We start from the raw sequence: 21642 nt of genomic DNA, 5'->3' as shown, positions 1-21642 counted from the left end.
CACAAATGTCTAAAGCTTTAAAGGGCAAGGATTTATACTGTGGTTTGCAATGTGTAAATCTTATATAAGAATACAGTCTAACAAATGTTAAAAAAAAAAAAAATCAATGTTGTTTTGCATCAAGGTTAGTGTTAGTTGACTCTCTTCAGAACATATATTTACCATTCTGGAATACATTCTGGAATTTTCAGAATTCAGTTATACTTTAGTTAAATTAATGCCACACCTTTTTTTTTTTTTTTTTTCAATGTTAGCATAGTAAAAACTAAGTAACATTTAGAGGTTTCTTCTTTCTTTTTGGTTCCATTTTCCATTTCTACAACCACTGTTAACTTATAAAGCAAGAAACTTCCAGTTTTCTTATAGAAGCCCCCAAATTAGTTACCAACAAAGCTCAGCTGTTGGTGAATCGAGTAAAGATCTTATATTGACTCAATATTAGTGTCCTGATCATATGGCATATGCAGGCCATAAGTACACAACAACAAACGCTCATGGCTAGAAAGGGAGTTTAGAAGAATACATCGCAGAAATGGCAGCATTGTAAGGATGATCAACTGGAAAAGACTTAACTACTCTGATCAATACAGTGACCCCAAGACAATTCCAAAGGATCCATGATGAAAAATGATACCTTCAGAGAAAGAACTGATGAACTCTGGGTGCGGAATAAAGCAGACTGGGTTTTTTGGTTTATTTTCTTGGAGTTTCTGTGTGTTTTTTCCTTTTCTGATATAGCTAAGATAGAAATATGTTTTGCATGACTTCACATGTGACTTGACATCATATTTCTTGCCTCCTCAAGGAAGAGGTGATGGAGGTATGGGGAGGACAAGAATTTGAAACTCAAAATATTAAAAAATGAATGTTAAAATTACATATGAAAATTGGGAAATATTTAATGAATTAAATAATATATAATATATACTTGTAAAAGGTTATAGAGCAAAGATTGGCAGAGCTGAAAGATCTTTGAAACAGAGAATTCAGAGAAGCAACAAGTGCAGTATAAAGAAAACTTGATGTGGAATCATAGGACTGGCTTGGAATCTTGATTCTGACCAGTTAATTCTACATGTGACCTTAGAGAAGTCAGGTCCTCTCTCGGCCTCAGCTTCTTATTTTGTAAAATTAAGAGGTTAAGACACATGACTTCTAACTTCTTATAGTTTGAAATCCTTACATTTATGGTTCTTATAGTTGCAGTGCTAGAAAAGAACTGAAACATAGAATGTCAGGATGAAAAGGTACTTCAGAATTCTACAGGTAGAAGAGGGAAGTTGGCAGCAAGCATTTATATAAAGCCTATTTTTGTCAAGTACTGGCTAAGTGCTTTTACAAATATTTTCTCATTTGATCCTTATAAAAATCCTGCAAGGAAGGTGCCATTATGATCCCCATTTTCTCCCTGAGGAAACTGAGGCAAACAAAGATTAAATGACTTGGCTAGGAAGAGATTTTAAAACGTAGGAAGGCGACTATCAGAGCTGAAAGAAATCATGGAAGGAAGATATAAGATCTGGGAGAGAACTTCCAGTATAACTTTCTCTTTCCTATTTTATATATTGAGTAATGATCTGTCCAAGGTCACACAGTAAATGTTATAGTCTTCTGGCCATGAGTTGTTATCTGTGACACACATTTCACAGTGTAGAGAAGTAATAAAGGAAATATCTTTCTGAAAGGCCATGATCCTTTCTAAAGCCTGGAATAGATAATAATTATAATTACCCCAAATGGCATGTTTTGAAAAAAGCTGATCTAAGAATTCCACATACTACTAAGTGCTGGTCTGGCTTTAGTTGAAACTTGTAGTTCATCTGAACTATTATACTTTCTACAATGTTGATCGTGGATGATTCTGAAAGGATGCAGAAGTTTGAGAGTGATGCAGCCATCATTAGGTTACCTACCATTCAACCAGAAAAAGTTTGTTCTCCACAAACAATATACCTTCTGGGATACAATTAAGATGAATGGCCTCACTTTACCCTTTTATTTCAGCTCCATAGCACAAAGAAAAAAATAATCTGACATTGGAAGGGTCTAGATAATAATTAATGAGCTCTTCACCATTGAAAGTATTCCTAAAACTAGATCTGTCAAGGGTGTTTTAAAGAGGAGTTAGTGTTTCCAACAGAGTGTAGGCTAAGTGACCTAGGTGAGTCCCTATTTGTAAAATGATAGGATTGGATTAGATGGCCTCTGGGATTTCTTCCAGTTCTAGTTCTAAGATCCTCTAATCCAACACTTAGCATAAGGGCCAGTACATAGTAGGCATTTAATAAATTTTTATTGATTGGTTGATTGATATTTGAAGCTCAGGGTATTATTCAAAAAGAATTAAATAGTGTCATGGTGCTTTGAAAAATGAAGAGCATTTATCTGAGATTCCCATAATTGGCTCTGCCTTTATTGGGATTGGCTCCTTTCTCTCTCTCTCTCTTTCTCTCTCTCTCTCTCTTTTTTTTTTTTTTTTTTTTTTTTTTTTTTTTGGTTGGGACCATCTCTCAGATAATCCACCAATCAACAAGCATTTATTAAGTACCTATTATGATCCAATAAGCTAGCTATTGAGGATTCAAAGACAAAAATCAAACAGTCTCTGACATCAAGGCACCTACATTCGTCTTGGAAAAAGAATGATGTACACATATTAGTAAATTGCAAATACACACAAAATCAATACAAGGGAATTGGAGAAATGAAAGGGAAGATATTTAGTTGCTGGACCACCTAGAGTAGGTAGTGTTTGGGCTGAATTTTGAAGGGAGAATAGGATGTATAAAAAGGCTCAGAGATGAGAGATAAAATATCATATATGACCACAATAAATTAGTCCTTGTCTGAAACATCCTTATCACTATCCCAATAGCTTGGGTTCATAAGCAAATGGTATCTGCCCCTGGCCTTCCACTGGGTTGGGCATCTATTTTAAGCTGCCATTTGCTTTTGGTATGACTCAAGGCCAAGGCTAGTACATTCACTCCTCCTTCAATGGATAGCTAAGAGTTAAGTCTTCTATACCACAAGAGACAGATTTAGTAGTGAGGTGGGGCAGGTGTGAGAGACACAAACACAGAGAAATCTACTTGAAGTCAGAAATGAGTTAATCTTGGTCAAGTTTCTTCCTCTTCCTGGACCCCAGTTTCCTTATCTGTATCCTGAATGACTTGGTGGGGCCTTTTTTAAGACTCCTCCCAGCACTGACATTCTTTGTTCTAAGATCCCTGCAAGTTCTGATATTCTACGATTCTATGGCCCTAATAGAGTTAGCCCTAGAAGGAGTACTTTCCCAACAATCACCATCTCCCCACAATCAGGCACCTATCTTTCCCTATTCAGATTTACATTCCTACAACTCAGCAGATGCAGGCCTATAGAACCCTGTTTCCTTTAGAAGGTTTCGAAATCTGTAGAGTCAGACCAGCGTCATAGAGTAAGAATGGAGGGGGTCCAGGATATGAGGTTCCAGCAAACTCTGGGAAACATAGCCTTTTGAATTGGAAAATCCATTTCCTGAGTCAGGGATTCTTTAAAATTTTGTGTCCCGGCCCCCTTTGGTAATCTAGGAAGCCTATGGACACTTCAGTCTAATGGTTTTAACTATTCAAAATAAAAGATATAAAACAAAATGTATAACAACACAAAGAAAAGATACAACTATCAAAATAGCAAAAAAGTGAAGTTCTCAGACCCCTGGTTAAGAATTCTGCCCTAAGAGATCTATCTCTTGGCCCTTCTCCTAGTAACAACAATAACCATGATAATACTAGTTGCTTTTATTCACATTTAGATAGAGTGTGAGGGTTTATGAAGTAATTCCCTTATAACCACTCTGTGCAGTGAATAAATGAATCAAACACTTCTCAAATAACCAGGACTTAGAGCTGCAAGTTTTAGGGCAAAGATTGTGCAAGGCTTTCTTGCCTTCAAGGCCAGTGTTATTTATACTTTGTCACCCTCTCTTCTGTGACTCATTCAAGACTCAAGTCCTACGTCCTTGCTGCAAATTTCCTTCCAAAAAAGGAGGTACCTGGAACCGACTACACCACACTCCAGGGGTGGCCTGGCTAGGTTGCTTTGGCTAATCTGATTTAGGCAGAATAATGTGGTTCTGATTTAAAACTCCCAAGGTCCCCAAATGAAAGGGTATACTTGTTTCTCCAACAAAGGAGGCCTGAGACTTAACCACAGCCACCTCGCCGATCAGAGCAGCATTAACATTAGAGATGGAAGAGATGGAATCCAACTCTATCATTTAAATTTTTTTTTTTTTTTTTTTTGGATACAGAAAATGACTTATCCAAAGCCACACAAAGTAATAAATAGCATGGCCAGGGTACAAATCCAGGTTGTCTGACTTCAATCGTGGTCTTTTCTCCAGCAGATCATACCATTTGTTAGCAGCATTGGAAGGAAACAGCTCCAAGGATGCAACACAGGTATTTTGAGAAGTATAATCATATTGTCTCCAGGGTTCCACTTAGTAAATTACTTAAAAAGAAATGAAATTGCTTGTTTGTCCCCCTCCCAAAAAAGGGTCCTTTGTATACCCAATTGGCAGCTTTGCTATATGCTTAAATCTGTCCTTGAATCCATAAAGTGTTTTGAATCAGGCAAAAAAGCAAAATGTATGCATTGATATATATATACATACATATATATATATATATACATACATATATATATATTATATTAATTAACACTGATCTGTTGTTTTAAAGTTTACAAAGGCCTTTCTGTACCTTGTCTCATCTGAGCCTTACCCTGAGCCTGTGAGAAAAGTCTATAGGGATTATTATCTTCATTTTACAAAGGAGGAAACTGAGACTCAAGGAGATGAAGTGATTTTTTTTCTCCCACGGTCAAACAGCAAGGAAGCATTAGAAGGAGTCAACTCATGCCTTGTGACTCTTTCTATATCATCACATTGCAGGCTTACTCATCTAGAAGCATCGTCCACATTACATCCCTCTGCTAGGTTTTGAAGCTCTGGGTTTGAGTTCAAGAATTTGAAATGTCAAAATAGATGGAGAACTGAGGGGCAGAAACATGATGATATGAACCAAGCTTCTTCACCATTCCCACCATCTGAGATACTGCTTAAACCCTTCCTTCTACAGCTCAGTTTTCTCCCCACATGATCAGAATCCCCTACCCAAACCTATTTAGTTGCATGCTCCCAGCCCCATTAGAATGTGAGCTCCTTGAACTTAGGGCTATTTTTTATTACTTTTCTTGCATCTTAATGCTTAGCACTATTCTTGGATCATAATAAGCACTTAATAAATGTTTGTTGACTGACTGACTGAATAACTATTGCTTCAGGAGAAATTATTATTACTTTCCATTGAGAGTCCTAAATAAAGCTACATCTGATTAATGAATAGAATAATAATGTCCAATAATGTCTCAGGAGTGAGAGTACACTCCTTGGGCCACATATTCAAGTCTAGCATCATATTCTAGGAAGAACATTGAGGAACTGTATACTAGTGGTATCCAACTCAAATAGAAATAGCTGGAAATGGCATCCTAACTTAGAAAACTACTTTATCAATGTTATAGGCATTTTTATTTATTTTACATTTCTTCATACATTTTACATTACAATTACATTTAATCTGGAACCACGAGTTTGACACTTTTGCTGTACCCGCATATAGAAGACAATGCTAGGATGGGGAAGGAGTGGTGGTCCATGCAATATGGGGACTGATTACAGGAACTGGGGCATTTGGTCTAGAAGAAAAGACTTGGGGCAAGATGAGGTGGTGAGCATACTTGTTGTTTTCAAGTAGCTGAAGAGCTGTCTTGAAGAACAATCAGATATGTTCTGCTTGACTTTGGGGACAAGGAACAAGGAGCAATTGCCAAGAGGCAACTTCAGTGCAATATAAGGAAAAATATCCTCAGAATCTATGGCTGCAGATCTTCAAAGAGCACGGCTAACCACTTGTCAGGGACAATCCGAAGGGATTCCTGCTCAATACAGCCCACCAGATACAATTCAGGTCCTTTCCAGCTCCAGGATTTTGTGAATCTGTGAAAGCTCCTGAATGATCCCCTTTGCCGTTGGTGGCTACAGAATAATGTTGTGTATACCAGTTGGCTTCAGTACTCACTGTGGTGCTCCAATCCCTCCCATCAATGCTTATCAAGTAGCACAGACCAGCCCCCCCAATTATATGAATTCCACTGCAAGGAACACTTGTAATTAAAACTGGGAACTGACATCCTACAAGGATGGTCCATTTCCCAGTCCTCTTTGTCCTGCAAGATATTATTGGAAAGGGAATGAACAATTGTCTGGAACATATGCTTAGGACTATAATGGGACTCAGCTCCTCACAGAATAGGCTACAAAAGGGCATGGGGATGAAATTTAAAGGAGACAGCTTTATTTACTAGCTATTGGGGCATATCCAAAAAAAACCCAAAAACACCCAGATAAACTAAAATGTTTGGGACTGTCCAGGTCTTCAGTGAAGACCTCAGATCTGAATTCATAAGAAACTGGCTTTGGGTATCTGTTAAGACAAACAGTCTACAGGGTAATAGAAATGTCTATTTCTCTATTCGATAAAGTAGCTTGTCTTGTCTACTTATGCTTAGAGTCATTTCCCTGTCCTTTTGTTTTCTGTACAATTTTCTCAATAGGCCATCTCCCCTAAAACAAACAATGAGCTTTTACCAACATTTAACTATTTCTTAGGATTGTATGCCTCAGTAGTAATATTGCAACTTATATTTTTGAGGTTTATAACCTCATATTAAGGTTCACAAAAGGTTTTTCTCCCAAAAACTCTGTGATGTACATAAGAGGAAGAATTTGACTCCTATTTTTACTACAGAATGAAATAGGCTTTAAGAAGTTAATTAACTTGTCCATGATCACACCCCAAGTAAGAGTTAGAAATTCAACTCAGATCTCCTGATTAAAGCAAATCTTGCACTATACCTACTCTACCACACCGACTGGACAGTGAGTAGTCTTCAGGTCTAGCCCAAATACTTTCTCTGTCCTGAAGCCCTATTAGACATGCTAGTAAGTGCTAAAGTTACAAAGATAGGGCCAAATGGATAGAGCACTGGCTCTGAAGTCAGGAGGACCTGAGTTCAAATCCGACCTCAGACACCTAATACTTCCTAGCTCTGTGACCCTGGGCAAGTCAGTTAACCCCAATCGCCTCAGCAAAAAGCGGAAAAAAAAGATAGGAACAATACAGATTCTGTATCAGAGAGTTGACAATACCAAAGCAGAATGTGAAGATTTGGGAAAATTGCTTTGAGAAATTCAAGAAGTAAAAGATCACTTTCACTTTGGATTGAGGTAAGGAAGGTATGTGTGTATATGGGAGAAGGAGGTAGGAAATTCAGTTTTAATGAAGTAATTAGCATTTGAATTGGATCTTGTAGGAGATGGGAGAAGTATATTCCAGGAATAGAGAATGCTATTCTCATTATAAAGAAAACTAGAAGACACAAAGAAATTAACCAAAAGAAAATTCAAGGATGACTTGCAGATTTTTTTGTAGATAGGTGATTAAAAGAGTTGGAAGATTTCATTTCTTTAAGAATTCAAAGGCACAAAACTTCATTTTGTTGCACACTTGATCCTCTTGCTTCTCTCTGCATAAGCAATCTGTTACCATCAAGAGAATGGCAGCTGATGAATTAACAAAGAATATACATCAAGATTCAAAGCTCTGTTACTTACTGTTACTTCATCTTACTTGATCTCAATTTCCTCATCTATAAAATGAGAGAAGGAGCATGAAATGGTCTCTGAAGTTCTTTCTTACTATAAATGAAAGATATAATCACAGAACTGGGAGAAGCCTATGAGGTCCTCCAGTCAATACAAGGCTGAACAAGTCTACCATGCCTGACAAATAGACAAGCTTCCAGCTTTTGCTTGAGGACCTCCAGTGAAGTGAAACTCACTCCTTCCAAGGGAGTCTCCTATTTGGGGGTAGCTCTGATTGCTATACAGTTGATGCCATAGCTCTTCTTTTTAAGAATTAAAAATGACAACAGCTTGTTTTTCTTCTCAATTAATGATACAGATCTACTGCCATCCAGATGGGATTACGGAGATCAAGGAAAGAAATGAGTGACCACATGGCAGACTTGATGGCTACATCATCTAATCCCAATCAACATTTGACATTTCTACAATACCTGGAAGTTTGGACTGAAAAGTATTCAGATAAATCAGATAAAGATTTTTCACAGTGATTGTTGGTTTGAGATTCAGAACAATGAAAACAATTCAGGATAACTATCCACACAGGATGGGAAATGAGTAGATGAAGACTACTCACTGTCCAGAATAAGATTCGCAGTTAAGTGAACCAATGTGGTCAAATGTTACCATAGAGGCACAGTGTATATGGACAATGAAATGTCTGTGAAGGTTGAAGTAGAGAAATCCTATTGGGTCTAACAAGATCTTTCAAACTAAGTCAATATTTTTTTTTGATAATAACTTTTAATAAGAAGGTAAAGGGAGAAGGGTGAGGTCTATATTGGAAAATATGATTCAGGATCAAGAAATCAAAGTGCACAAAGGACTGTGGATTACTCAGGATGTGCAAGATGAGTACAGAAGGTACCATATGCAGCAAGCACTGAACTGCACGAGACAATTGAAACTGCATCATAATGGACATGATGTCCACATTCACAGATGTAGCAGGCATCTCATGATCACAGATGCAGTGATGTTGGATCATGGAAACATCAAGGATGAAAATAAACATAAAGTTAGAAGAAAGGACACAGGTGAGAAGATATTCTGTAATTATAGTAACTCCAACACAGTTAGAATCAGAGACAAAGAGACGGATTATAAAAATGTCATATTAGTCCCTTTGAGACATTTGAAATTTTTTTAAAAGGAAGGAAGAACTTCAGTGATTCAAGCTGGAACTTCATGGAGGATTTATGAAAATTCATGAATAATAACTGCCTAGAATGAGAAAATGTAGAAGGACTGTAATCTGAACAGGTTAAGGGGGAATTCAAATAAACAGGATCCTGGATCCAACCAAGAAATGCTATTTTAAATCCTGTCCTACATATTCTCAACTAACGATGTTTTTTTTTTCCCCTCCCTCCCCCGCTGCTACATCTGTGACATCATTTGAGTGACAAATAACAGAATGATTATAGGATTATTTTGTACACATACTCCCCATTCTGGATATTAGACATATGGATCTCAGTGTCCAACATATATATCTATATCTAATTTCCAGAATGATGAAAAAGACTATCTGCATGTAAGATAGACCCTCTAGGGAAGGGGTCCTCAAACTATGGCCCGAGGGCCAGATGTGGCAGCTGAGGACGATTATCTCCCTCACCCAGGGCTATGAAGTTTCTTTATTTAAAGGCCCACAAAACAAAGTTTTTGTTTTTACTATAGTCTGGCCCCCCAACAGTCTGAGGGACAGTGAACTGGCCCCCTATTTAAAAAGTTTGAGGACCCCTGCGTCTAGGGGACCTGTCATAGGATGAGGAATGGATGGTGAAAATTGTAGCACAAGAGTAAATATTCAGATTAGTGAAATCACAGATCAGAATAAGTTCTACTAAGGAGACCTCCCCCCCCCCCCCCCCCCCCCCCCCCCCCCCCCCCCCCCCCCCCCACACACACACACACTCAATGTCCAACTCTTCTCTGAGGTAGATACACAGTTTGGGATACATGTGGGAAAACTACAAGAGCTTACAAGAATAGGTAAAGAGAATGCTGGCTGTATTCACTGTATTTACTCTATCACTGCTTAAAGGTCAGATTTCTTGTCTCTCTCTCTCTTTTTTTAAACATGAAAGGATCATCCTTCATTCTACTCACATTTGCTACTGTCTTATTTATTATGTCCTAATTCTACAACTTCACTGAATCTGAGAATCTCAGACTTTCAAAGCTGAAAAATACTTTAGAAAAACCAAAAAAGTGAGCTTAGAGCAGAATGGTTCTGAGAGGTAGAGGAGCCCTTAGATTGGCAGTTTCAGAAAGGACCTTAGAGATGAGCTAGTCTACTTTTAGAGAGAAGGAACATTGAATGTTCAGAGAGAGATGACAACTTGTCCATTGTCCTGTTATTTTCATATATTCCAAATGCTATTTAAAGATGAGGTTGGGGTTTAAGAGTAAACATCAGATGGATTTGTAACAATCTTCCATTAACGGAAAGTTTTTTCCATTATTCTCACAATGGGATATGACAACATATATAGCAGAAATATAAACATCTTTAGAAAATATAGAGATGCAAATTTCTTTGTCCATTTGTAGGTCAGATAAAAAGAGGAAAATCTTAATTACATGAAAAGGCAGAAAGGCTGCTGTTGTTGAATGAACCTGTGTCCAACATGTTTGACTATAAGTGAATAATCCAGCACAGGATTTCCCAGCAGCCATCACTGGAAGAGGATTTGGAAAATCTTTCACACTTGACCCAAGCCAGGGATTCCCTAAAGCAGACCACTTTTTCCCAGATCGAGACCTCTCCCCTGCCAGCTGAGAGGCCCAACAGCAAAGCCAGGAAAATGAGGAGATCTCTCAGCTCCCCAGTGGCCACAGTGGAATTGACAGCCTCCAAATTACTGCCTGAAAAGCATATCACATGCCATCTGACAACAGAATGAGAGGAAAAATCCTTACAGATTGTGTAACATCATCTTTCCCTCTCAAGGGACCCCATGTTTTAGTCTTACATGCCATTGGTCCCAGAAGCCAAAAGAAAAATATGCGATTACAAACACCTGGGAGGGGGGAAGAAAATGGACCCAACCCTTCCCAATGTATTAGGCAATTTGGCTAAAATCATAAGAAATGAGATCTTAAAAATGACAAATGAACTTGCGATTGCTTTGCTTCAGGGAACTCCCATCTGATTTCAGATCAGTTTGTGAAGATTAATCCACACCATGTGAGACGACATTCCCCTCCCCACAGCTATCAGGCCCAATCACAGCTCCAAGCTTTTAACCCCTGGAACATGAGGGGAGAGGACCTTGGGCCATTGTGAAAAAATATCATAGTGGTGCTTCTGAGCCTATGCAAATATGAAATGGGGTCTCCGCAATGACCTTGCCAGAAGCTTCTGAGGTTTGAATTTCTTCCTGAGGTCTGCCTTTTACACCAGGAAAAATACAAAACAGGGGAAAAAGATGTCCTCTCTAGGGAAGGGAAAAGAGTTATCAGAGCCGAGGAAAGGCACACTCCGGGAACACTCTATTTGAGTCAGAAATATCATATTGCTGCTCATTCCTCCTGAGCTGAGGAGGACGGTAAATCAGACGCCAGCAAGGGAAGGCAGCAACATTTTTATTGAGAACAAGAAAGCTAAGGCTGTATGTCTGGTCCTCGATGCAAGATGGTGGTTCTAAACCACATACCCCTCAAATTGGGGCATGTCTTTGGCAACTTCCCCTCTTGCTCTCCCCCTCATTCCTCATTCTTCCAGCAGCAAAATAATGTGGAAGTGGAGACAGATACTGGATTCAGAGACTTGGATTCAAATATGGATTTGCTTATACTTAGTTGTAGGCAGGTAGTTCAATGGACAGAGCATTGGGCTTGATATCAGAAAGGCTCATTTTCATGAGTTCAAATCCAGCCTCAGACACTTACAAGCCACGAGACCCTAAGCAAGTCACTTAACCCTATTTGCATCAGTTCCTCATCTGTAAAATTATCTATTAAAAGAAATGGCAAACCATTCCAGTGTCTTTGCCAAGAAAACTGCAGATGGGGTCGTGAAGCACTAGACAAAACTGAAATGAATGAATAACAATAACAACATCAAAAACATCAACAATAAATACTTAGTTGTATGGGTAAATTAATCTGCTGGAACTAAGTTTCTACCATTGTAAAATGGGGGGGAGGGGACAGGACTCTATGGTCCCCTCCAAATCTAAAATCTACAAGTTTCTGAACATTGGGTACTGACCAACAGAGGGAAGGTGGGAATGGGGTTGACCTTATCATCAATAGCATGAGGCCCAAAATGGCAGGAAGGGGACAAAGTCCAGAGACAAGAGCACTTGGATATATGGCTGACTGCCCACCTATCCTCATCCCAGTTCTTTTGGGGGCCTCCATTCTGGAGATGATCCAGCTTCATCTCCCTTCTGGTTATATTCTGACTCTCACAACTTTACCTCCATAACTCAGCTGGAACACCCCCTCACCATCCCAGTGCCCTTCTCCTATTGGCAAATTCTTCCCAATTTCACCATCATGCCCCACTTTTCAGTTCCCTCTTATGTAGGACCTTCTCCTATTTGGATCTAAGTTTCTTGAGGACAAGAATTATCTCTTTTTTTTTTTTTTGCATCCCTAGTGCTTAGCATTGCACCTGGTACATAGTATGCATTTAAAAAATGTTGCTTCTCTACCTAACTCACCTGCCAAGCTGAGGTCTCTCTGCCTATTGAATAACATTACCAATAAAACACATTTCTGAAGCAGACAGACAGAGCCCATTTCTCTTCTGTTTCTGTTTTCAGGCTGCAACACACTTTCCATACAACTCTCTATGGTAGAAAGAACAAATACGAGTATCCCTCAGGACATTAATGGACCTTTTCCTTCACTCTTTGAGGGTCTTCTTCTCTGGAGTGACTCTTGTTCATGACCTCTCATAAATCCCCCATAGAGAATCTTCCCAGTGCACTGGAGACCTTCCTCTTCTTAGACCTTACCCTTCTGGGGGTCCCAGCCCAGCAGCACTGGAGCTGTTCCAAGGTTATTATCCCTGCCTTTGCCAAATGATCGGCCACCTACTTTTCCAGGAATGCACCGACAATCTCTACTTGACAGAGGCCCAAACGAAGACTTTCCTGAGGTCATATACGGAAAGTACTAAGTGGTGCCAGAACTCAAACAGAGGTCTCTAGACACCAGTCAGATGTTCTTTCCACCACACAATGGTGCATTGCTAGTTTTAGTACATAATGAAAAGGTTCATGGTATTCAATTAGGTAGTAAGAGAGTTTTTTACTCTTCTAAGCCAAGAAAATTTAGCAAACTACTGTTACAAAACGTCCCCTCTCCCTTTCCTCCTTTCTGGAAAGATGACAGTGGGCAGAAACCTCAGAGGCCACTGAGTTCAAACTCCCTGCATTTTAAAGAAAATGGGACAAGATTAACCGAGGGAGTCAATTGAAGCGATTTGCCAAAGTTATGAAAATATATTAAGCATTGGACAAGAAAGTGGTCTTTCCACTGCTCCATGTTTCTAGCTTTTTCTTTGTTCTTCCTTTCCTCTCTCGCCTATTCTCCCTTTCTTTCACTTCTCCTCTCCTCATCTTCCTTTCCCTTCTCTCTCACCTCCTCTTCTTTCTTTTTCCTACAATTTTTAAATACCAAATAAACTTTGTATCCCTAGCAGAGATGGACAGCAAGGGATGCAAAGATGAATGAGAATAAAACGGGGTACAAGAGTCAATGGTGAAAAATTATCCTTATTTTAAAATAAAAAGCTTCAATTAAAAAAAGAGAAAGAATAAAATAGGGTACCTGACTTCATGGACCTTATCAAATGGACATTTAAACAAGTTAGAAACATAAAGGGAAAGTCGAGGCCAGGGAAAATCAAAGAAAATAAAAATCACTTTCAATTCAGAGATTAAGAAAGGCTTCATGAAGAAGTCACTGCCTGAGTTCAGCTTTGAAAGAGGATTTCAGCAGGTAGAAATAGGGCCAGAAGCTCCTGCAGGGGAAGGACAGAGAGAGCAATAGGGGTTACAGGGAGGAAAAGGGGAGGAGGGCATCATGATACTACTAAGGGAGGCTGAAGCCATATTCAGGGGACCTTGAATGACAAACTAAAGAGCTCAAGCTTTCTTTGATATGCATGCAGAACTGCAAACTAAAGGTGAAATAGGCAGGAAAGGCCATGGCCTCAACTTTCCTTTTCCATAATTTGTAAGCAGAACAATGTAGAGGAAAGAGCATTGAATCTGGAATCAGAAAACCTGCATTAATTTCTGGCTCTGCTCCTTCCCACCTGTGTGGTCTTGGGGAAATCATTTTCATTGTCGGGTCTCTGTTTCCTCACTTGTGAGGTGAGCAGGTGCTAGATGATCCCCAAAGTCTCTTGAACTGTAAGTCTGTGATTCCGGTGCCTTATTCGGCCCGAATTCAATTCTGATACCCATCCAAGTAACCGATAGAGCAAAGGCTCTTCTCTAATCTGTCCAGGGATGTCAGATGAGGACATATCATCAGGAGATCATGGTGGCCATTGACACCACTGCCTCTCAGCCAATTCCATCAATCCAATTCATCTAAATCAGGCAATGCTTGTTTGCAATCAAGTTAAAACCTGTTTAATGGGGACTAACTCTACTGCTGGAGTGGGATAATTGCATTCGTGCAATAAAGCTGACTCATGGCCTGGCTACCTCTCCCTGCTTTAGAGGATGAGGCCATTTCAAGAGTGCCTTTTGTTCCCCACCTGCCACTTATTACCCAAATGCACCTCTGCTCCAAAGCCTTGGGCTAGGCTCAGGTCACTAGATGCTATTATAGAGATGCTGGCTCTCTTCCCTTCCCATCCTTCTTTTGCCTCAGAGAATCCTGGGGCAAATACAGCATTTGTGTCTCTCACTTCTAGGAACACTGAGCTTTTCCTCTGTCAGAACCATTCCCTGATTAACCAGCCTACTGTGTGCTACATGAGCCCTCACCTCTCTATAAGACAAGTTACTTGGCTCTCAACGGACCTGTGAGATGGGGAATTTTAAGTATTAACCTAATTTTACAGATGAGTAAATTGAAGTTTAGAGAGAGTCTGAGCTGCAAGTTAAAAACTAGCAAAGGGGATGTCCTTGTAAAAGTTACTTGGCTCGCAATGGACCTGTGAGATAGGGAATTTTAAGTATTAACCTAATTTTGCAGATGAGGAAATTGAGGTTTAGAGAGAGCTCTAAGCTGCAAGTTAAAGACTAGCAAAAGGGATGTTCTTATAAAGGGGGTATGATAGATAAAGTTACACTTCCCCCAAACCATTTCTGATGTGAACTGGATCCTACTGTGGATCCTCACAGTGCCTGGAACTCGAGCCACCTATCAGCTTCAGTCTTCCCCCATAGCAAGGACAGATCACGATGTCTATCCCCACCTTTATTTTATCAAAAAGCACTTCACTGCAGTTACACTGGGCCTACAAGTCTCCGCTAAACTAAATTAATCAAAACCTTTCACAGTCTATCAAAGAAATGTTTTAAATGAATTAGTTATTCATGTGGTTAATTATTTTCTCAGTTGCTCAGTTTCTAAGGTCTCGTCTCAGTTATAATTCTATTTTTGTGGCTCTAGGATTATTGTAGTTTGGGAACACTGCAATTCTTCTGGCAAAACCTATGAGGGCTCATAGAAGCTATTCCTCCCACAAGAAATTAGTTAGGCTTCTCTGTGTGTCCATTTTCTTCCTCTTGGGCTGAATTAGGATGCAAAGACTCTGGGTCCCAGTTTTTTCAGCCTTATGCTTAAGCTAATTTGAAGGAGAGAGCAGCTTTTTACTGAAACATAAAGGCAGAGATCAAGCTGTGGAATTAAGCAAAAGACAATCACAAATAAAAATTTGCTAAGGTGGCCGAGCATAACAAGAGCTAAGGAAGATCTAAGTCTTGCCAAGCCCTTTTATTACCTTAGATAGAGAAAGGCTCTAATTTGAAATTAAATATAAAAATGGAAGCATACACACACAGCTGCACTCTCAAGCATTTCCCAAACACGCCAAAGAGTCCCAGATGGAGGAAGCCCTCCTCTTGTACCAGGACAAACAGAAGACCGGGCACCCCAAATGAATGGTGTTCTCAAGGACTTTTAAAGGGCAGACAGGGAGGGCCTCCAGAGAGTCTGTGGGCTAACCAGTTTCCACAGCCAAATGTCCTCCTCCTACCAGTGCCAGGAACTTAATGCAAACCAGTGATGTGTGAGAAGCCTTGGCCAATGCTAATGCTCCTTGCCATCCACCACAGGATCCTCCTGCCACCACCTACTTCTGGGGCAGATGGAAAGCTATAAAAGCAGAGAAAGAATCCTGATGTGAAATCTGTCTAATGATTCATTAGCCACCCTCTCTTTACTGTCTGTTGGCAGTTCCACACATCCTTTGAGACCCACCTCAAACGCCACTTCCGTGATCCACAGTCAGAAATAAGCTCCGCTTCTTAGGCTTCACCTGGTATTTTGGATGCCTTTATCCTATTTGATGCTGCATTTTTATTGTATAAGATAAGGTATCTATGTCTAGATTTTCTCTCCTTTTCTGGTCTTTAAGTTCTAAGAGGGCAGATGAGCTCTGAAATAATACATTACACATAGAGGGGACACAGCAAATTGTTCTCTCTTTTAATCTCAGTAAAATTAACTTCCTCCCCATTTCCAATGCACAAAGTTCTTTCTGCTTCTTCATTACTTTGTAGGTCTGGAGTACACTCCTTCTTCCCCACTGACTCACGGAATACTTAGCTTCCTTTAGCACTTAGGAGCTTTCCTTCCAACCCTCCCTCCTCTCTTCCTCTTAAGCCAGCCTGGCTTCATTGTGTACTGGAGAGAAAACTGGAATTTGTAGGAAAAAGATGTGAAGCCTCTAAGATCCTTTCCGGATTGAAAGTTATGATCCATCACAACATAGCATTTTCACTCTTTTTGTTGTTGTTTGCTTGCATTTTGTTTTCTTTCTCTTTTTTTCCTTTGATCTTTCTTGTACAGAAAGATAACTGCATAAATATGTATACATATATTGGATTTAACATATATTTTTAACACATTTAACATATATTGGATTACTTGCCATCTAGGCAAGGAGATCGGGGAAAGGGGGGAAATTTTGGAGCATAAAGTTTTGCAAGGGTCAGTGGTGAAAAATTATCCATGCATATGTTTTATTTTTATTTTTATTTTTTTGCTGAGGCAATTGAGGTTAAGTGACTTGCCTAGGGTCACACAGCTAGGAAGTGTTAAGTGTCTAAGACCATATTTGAACTCAGGTCCTCCTGACTTCAGGACTGGTACTCTATCCACTGCACCACCTACCTCCCCCTCCATGCATATGTTTTGAAAATAAAAAGCTTTAATTTTAAAAATTAATAAAATTATTATCCATTAAAACACTTCAGATTACTTGGCTTTTTCTTTTCTGTGTATATGTTATATCCTGGACCCTCATCAGAGAAGGTGCTTTATGAGCTCTATGCGCAAAGCAGAATTGAATAAATTCAGAAAAGAAGCGAGATGCACAGACTCCATCCCAAATGTTCATAGGGACTATTTGTGTCCGGCCTGTGGCAGAGCACGCGAAACTCTTACTGGTCTGACCAGCCACTCGGACACACTGTAATTTGACTTGGTGATATCATTTTGGACATCTTCCAGAATGAAGGACAACAACCATATGTTATATCCCTCAAGTTGAATGAATTCAAGTTCTTTGAGCGTAGGCACTTAAATATAATTCTAGTCTTTGTATTCCTAGTGTATGACACAGGCCATGCACAAAGATAGCTACTTAATAAATGTTTGTTGAATTTAGTGAACAAGGAATCAATGAATGAATGCATACTGGTAATGCTGCATGGAAGTCATTCCAATGATGGAACCAGTTAGTGATAGCCGTAGCATTCTAGCTTTATTCAAATCTGTTTCTATGTAATACAACCCATTTTCACTAGAGCCATTCCTGATACCCCATTAAAAGATGCAAAGATGCATAGATGCATAGATGCAAAGACGCATAGATGCAAAGAGATAGGTTTTTTTTATTAAAGCTTTTTATTTTCAAAACCTATGCAGGGATAATTTTTCAACATTGATCCTTGCAAAACCTTGTGTTCCAAATTCCCTCCCCCCGCCTTTCTCTCAACCCCCTCCCCTAGATGGCAAATGGCAAGTGACCCAATATATGTTAAACACAGTAAAAATATATGTTAAATCAAATTTATACATACATTTTTATACTCTTGCTGCACAAGAAAAATCAGATCAAAAAGAAAAAATAGTGAGAAAGAAAAAAAATGCCAGCAAACAACAACAAAAAAAGTGAAAATGCTACGTTGTAAACCACACTCAGTTCCCTTTCTTTCTCTTCATCAATGAACAATTGAAACTGGTCTGTATCATCTCATTGTTGAAAAGAGCCACATCCATCAGAACTGATCATCATATAGTCTTCTTGTTGCTGTGTACAATGAAGGAGATAGGATTTTTGACCATAACTTCTTGTGGATATACTCTGTATTAAAGTGTGGAGGAGTTGCAATTGCATTAGTGGATGGAATATTGATGAAACCGCTGATTTTTGAAGAACTGAAGCATTATATCAAACATTAAGAGCAATCTGTGCTTTCTGCGCATTGAGAGAACGTTAGTACCCTAAACATGGAATGGGAGTGTCTTGTCTTCTCAATTCTAAATGAAACAATTCAATGTTCGGTGCATCCATAGCAATCATATCAGAAATGATGAGCTGTGAATATTCTTGAGCACAGTCTGTGCTGCCATGTCACATACGTGTCTGGATGGCGGCAGAAGCATTGTAACTAAATGTACATTGGCCAAGATGCTTTTTAAGTGATTGTTAAAATGCTATAAATTTTCTTCCTTAATAAGCATAGATTTTGAAATCAAGCAATAATTCTTCCCAGCATAAAAGAGAGGGGACAGATTCACTTGGCTCATTTCAGTACAAAAATATTTCTCAGATTATTACTTAATGCTACAGACAATGCTCCCGACTTCTCATGGATCCATTTGGGGTTTGCCAACTCTCCTTCTCAAACATGCTTCCTGATATACTCATTATTTTTATTTTTGTCAATAACAACAATTAGTAGACAGTAGAGGATAATGATGAAAACTTTGGTGGGGAGGCCGAAAACCTGGACTTTGCCAACTAGTTATCATCAATGTGATGCAGGAATAGGCTACTTGCCTTTTCTGGGACTTAGCTTTACCATCTGCAAAATGGGAAAGCTGCATTAGCTCTTCTAAAAGATTCCTGCTAGATCTGACATTTTATGATTTTCATGACTCTATATAGTATTTCACATATTTGCCTCTTGTGATTTTCAGAAAACCATATAAAATAGAGAATATCCTCAACAGTAATTCATATTCCCATAGGTTTTGGAGTTGCCATAGCATTTTCTCCATAATGACCTTGTGAAGGTCATTGCAAGTTTCCCCATTTTACAGATGGGGAAACTGTCATGCTAAGATCACACAACTAGTTATTTGACCTGAACTAGATCCTGAATCTCTGATTCTTGGTCTGACCCTCTCCATTAAAAAATTTCCTTTCTTGAATGGAATCTCTCATTTTTGGTCTTTAAGTACAAGATTTAATTCCATTATGATGGTCACATTCAATGACTGGCTCTCTTTGAACAGGCTTGATGATCTCTCCCTATTCCTACCAGCTCCCAGATCGTTTCAGGAGGCTGAGTCTGTTTTTAGATCAGTTGCTCCTGTTCCTAACCCCATAATGACGATGCTGCAGTTTATTACATAAGTGGGTTACTGCAGTGAAGCCATTAGGGTGAGACCGGAAAGTTGCTTCTATTTTGTGACGATTCCAAAGCTGTGCATTTAACAGCCATCCTCAGAGCACACAAGTCTATTTCCCTGCTCCAGCCGACAAACCCTTCTGCTGCTGCTGCTTTCCATTTGATATCTTTCTCTCTCCTTTCTCTTCTGTGTAATATACTGTAGTTTATTGTGGAAGTGACTTATTGAAGAAACCTTACTGTACGAGAGGCAAAACTTGTTTAAAATAAATCCAACAGCTAGAATACTCCCTGAGGCCAGAGTGTACTTTGCCTTAATTTCTCTACTGTGTATTGTACATGCTATAATTGCTTTAAACAGAAGCTGCACGAACAAATTCTGCTTGGCACTAGAGATAGGGCTTCCTGGCACATGCAGGAGACCTGCTGTGCTCTGCTGCAAATCTGTGGTACCACCTGAGGAAACTTGCCGACGACTCTGAAAGAAATATTAGGCCCGATGCTCCCCTGGGTGTGGGGAGGAGAGGAGTTTGTGGCCTTCGGCGTGTTTTGTTTATAGAGGGGACGGGATTTTCTCATAGTGGGTGATGAGGAGGAGAATTAAGAGCAAAACACAGAGAATAATCAGACTGTGAGTTTCTCGAGGCTAGGGACCATATTGTTTTTTGCCCTCAATAAATTATAAGATCTTAGATTTCGAGCTGAGGAAGGAACCTTACAGATCACCTGGTACAACCTTATAAATACAGAAAAAATAAAATGGATTCCCAGAGAGATAGAAAGAATTTTTCTAAGATCACCTGGGTAGTGAGAAGCACACCTGATAGTTTCTTTTAAAACAATATCTGAAAGGCACCACATCGGGCTATTTGGGATAGTTTGAGCACTTTGTAAAGAAAATACGAGTTTATAGGCAATGGAAAGTTAGTTTTCAACTCCCAAACTTCATGAAGTCCTGCCTATTAAATACTGGGCAAGAACTAAATCATATTTAGATTATATTTTATGATGGTAAAGTACTTTTGTACCATTCTCTCAAAAGATCCTCTTCAGATTTTTCTTGTGCAGCAAGATAATTGTATAAATATTTATACATATATGGATTTAACATGTATTTTAACATGTTTAATATGTATTGGATTAATTGCCATCTAGGAGAAAGGGTGGTGTGAAGGAGGGGGAAATTTGTAACAGGAGGTTTTGCAAGGATCAATGTTGAAAAATTATCCATGCATATGTTTTGAAAATAAAAAGCTTTAATAATAATAATAATAATATCCTCTTCAGACATCTTCAGTGAAGAAGATAGTACAACTATTAATGTTCCCATATTATAGATGAGGAAATGGAGTCCCAAGGAAGTGACTAGTCCAAGTGACTGTGAGTGTGGACTTGAACCTTTTGATCCAAATCCAGGTCTCTTCCCACTCTTGCCACATTCTCTCTCAACACAATTTCTGTAACAACTAGCACCAGAAGGAATACCATATGTTCCTTCAACAGAGCAGCGCCAAAAGTAAAATAAAAGACAGCATCGAGGGCATGAGAGCCAAGAAATGTGGCCTGACATGGAAATGGGGCAGCAATAGTGTGAGAACAGAAGATAATAGACTGTTGAAAGCCTGAGGGTATGTGGGGGTGGGATGGGATATACCTGCAATCACAGAGCACTAAATCATCAGAGGATGATCTCTGGCAAGATGGACCAATCTTTTATAGAAAATTTATGGAAAGATGTGGAAAGAAGATGAGAAGTTATGAAAGGATTATAGAAGGAGTCACGACTTCAAAGTGATCTTGGGTCCATTAGAATATCAATAAGTATCCTGTACTTTGCCAGTCATAGGCCTCCCTTCTAGAGGTGGGAGACAGGTGACATTCAGGCAACCCATGACTGGTGGCAACTATCAGACCAGGAAACCCATCAAAATTCAGAATTCTGATGATTTGAGAAAAAAATTTCTCTTCTGAAGCAAGGTGGAAGATTGGCCTAGTAAGTGCCTGAGCAATAGCTAGCACACCTGGAGATCACAAAACTCTAGAATCCCAGAGTTGGAAAGGCCCCGGGGGATCATCTCATGTAATCTGCACCTGAAGATA

The 21642-nt window shown here is 39.3% G+C and overlaps 1 protein-coding gene and 1 long non-coding RNA gene across 2 annotated transcripts in view; one reads left to right on the top strand and one right to left on the bottom strand.

Annotated features, from left to right (window-relative positions):
- WWOX (WW domain containing oxidoreductase) overlaps window positions 1–21642 on the bottom strand; it is a 1126590-nt gene that overhangs the window by 222937 nt on the left and 882011 nt on the right. The window lies entirely within an intron of this gene.
- LOC116422052 lies at window positions 8504–10659 on the top strand. Its single transcript, XR_004232647.1, has 2 exons — window positions 8504–8790; window positions 10313–10659. It is a non-coding gene; the product is annotated as an uncharacterized LOC116422052 (long non-coding RNA).

Source organism: Sarcophilus harrisii, chromosome 2 (genome assembly GCF_902635505.1).
Source record: "Sarcophilus harrisii chromosome 2, mSarHar1.11, whole genome shotgun sequence".
NCBI lineage: Eukaryota > Metazoa > Chordata > Mammalia > Dasyuromorphia > Dasyuridae > Sarcophilus > Sarcophilus harrisii.
The sequence above is the reverse complement of the archived record's forward strand: the minus strand, read 5'-3'. Positions and strand labels throughout refer to the sequence as shown.